The sequence below is a fragment of the Papaver somniferum genome, chromosome 7 (genome assembly GCF_003573695.1).
Source record: "Papaver somniferum cultivar HN1 chromosome 7, ASM357369v1, whole genome shotgun sequence".
NCBI lineage: Eukaryota > Viridiplantae > Streptophyta > Magnoliopsida > Ranunculales > Papaveraceae > Papaver > Papaver somniferum.
In genome coordinates, this window is record NC_039364.1 from 15,842,120 (window position 1) to 15,844,832 (window position 2,713).

Below are 2,713 nucleotides of genomic sequence, written 5' to 3' on the forward strand. Positions count from 1 at the left end.
CCCAAGTTTTGGCTATACTAAGAATCCTTCAGCTCCGGCACAGTTTCAGATCCCTTCAGATAAGAAAATCATGAGTTTAGAAGACTCTCTTGCCTTGTTAACTCGAACCACTTTATAATTTCAGCAATCGGTTACACAAGGATTAGATGAAAATAAAAAGATGGTACAAGCTAACTCTCAGGCTATTTCCGAGTTGAAAACCCAGGTTAGTCAGATAAATATGACATTGAGAGAAAAAGGAAAGTTTCCTAGTCAACCACAACCCAACCCTAGGGGAGTCCATCAAATATCTTTAGCTGGTGAGAAATCATCAAACCATGAACTCGATAATAACCCATAGGAGTGGTAAAACGGTAGACAATAAGGTAGCCATGCCTAGTGGACATACTGTAGTTCCACCTTCTACTTCCCAAGAGGAGCCCGTAGATGAGGAAACTGAAACAGTCTCTAAGGATTCCCAAGAAATTCCTGATAGGTCTACCTTTGTGCCTAGAGCCCCATATCCACACTTGTTAGCCCCAACAAAGAAGGAGTCGACATTCAACGAGATAATGGAAACATTTAAGCAGGTGAACATCAACATTCCGCTATTAGAAGTAATTAGGCAGATGCCTGCTTATGCCAAGTTCCTTAGAGATCTTTGTACACGAAAGCATAAGCTTAATGTCCATAAGAAAGCTTTTTTAGCTGGTCAGGTAAGTTCTATTCTTCTGAACCAAACACCCTCTAAGTATAAGGATCCTGGATACCCCACCATATCTTGTGCGATTGGTGATCACACTGTCGATAAAGCTTTACTTGACTTAGGAGCTAGTGTTAACTTACTCCCGTATCATGTATACACCCAGCTAGGTCTTGGTAAGTTGAAACCGACTAAAATGACACTACAATTAGCTGATAGGTCTGTTGAAGTCCCTCGTGGTGTCATAGAGGATGTTCTGATTGAGGTTGATAAGTTTATTTATCTTGTGAATTTCGTTGTTCTAGACACCCAGCCTGTTCAGGACCCAAGTCGTCAAGTCCCAGTGATTTTAGGTCGCCCATTTTTATCCACAGCTAACGCTGTCATCAATTGTAGGACTGGGCTTACGAACATATCCTTTGGTAATATGACCACTGAACTAAATGTCTTTAATGTTACTAGACAACCTTCTGAGAACATGATTTAGAAGAAGTGAATATGATTAGCACTTTAGTTCAAGATTTGGTTCAGGATAATTGGTTTAACACTTTACTAGTAGATTCTTTAGATGATTTTGAGAAAACCATTCTCTTAGATCACATATGTGATCAATCTCTAGAAGAATCTCTTGAGTATTTTAAGGACTCTGAAGATCCGGAAATTCAAGAAATAGTTAGAGGTTTGTCTATGAACCCTAAATTCGGGGGTAGTGATGGTTCTTGTGATTGTATCGTATCCCTAATTAGAGTCCCTAACTTGAGACTCGAGCCTTGTATATCTGAGATATTACTTGAGTCTTTTCAGACTCCGCAACCCGATCCTCCTGATACTGTCCAGGAGGTAGCCCAGGTATTAGAGACCCGTTTTTCGAATGAATCTATTTATCGAGACACACATATGAAGTTAAATTACGCGCCTCAGATAAACTCAGTTGTCTTGACAGAAACCTTAGATGAGGACGTGCTCCTTCTTATCATTTTTCAGAATCAGTGCAGTTGTCTCATACTGGTGTCAGCTCTGTTTGGTCTTATGGACCCACAGTTATTTCGACTATTGATATATGACTTTGGAAGGTGACAATCCTTTTTGAGGTATTTGATGTCTAGGTAAAGACTTTAAATTTAGCATTTTCTGGGAGGTACTCATGCTTACTGTAATATCCTTCCTTATTTCTTTTTCCATCCATCAAGTGGTAACAGTTTCTTATTGTTCATTTCATCTTTAGAACATTGAGGACAATGTTAGATTTAAGTTTGGAGGTGGGGAAGAAACTTTTTGTTAGCTCTTAGCTGCAACAAATAAACTCCAGAGCCTAGAAATTTATGTTTATGGCACTAACCAATCTAAGTGGATGGGAACATCTTGGTTGTAGGAGTTGAGGAACCAATCTGATTAGATAGAAACATCTAAAGAGTCTATTCATAAAAGCACACAGCTCAGATGTTAGAATTAAAAAAAAAAAACATGGTAGTTTCGCCATATCTCGTTGAATCCTAATCCTTATGTTTTTATTTTTTTAAGTGATTTGGTGGGGCACACGATTCAAGTTGTTACCTTTGCTAGGGTGGAATAGAGTGATTGAGATACCAACATAAAAATAAATAAATAATACTAATAAAATGAAAAAAAAAAAAAAGGAAAATGAAAAAAAAGACCAGACCATTAGACCAATCGGAATAAATTCAATAAAGTCGACCACTGGTGTCCTTGTATATGCCAGTTGTGTTGACCTAGAGTTAGGTTTATCGACCACTGATCCCCTTGTATATGCCAGTTGTGTTGATATTAGTCAGACCGGTGTCTCAGTCCATTAGGATAGGTTCACCTTGGCAGAGGCCTTCAGACAGATATGCGAAACACCATTCACTTTTAACCATCTCTTTATCCATCTTCTTAATCTTTCCATGTGATTGGTTGACTCCGGTTATGATGTACAGAAACTATCTGAGTAGAGCTCTGTCACTTATATATGAATTTTAGTATGCTGAGTGCAAACTCGTGTACAACAATTGGAATTTCGCATCAGGGTAC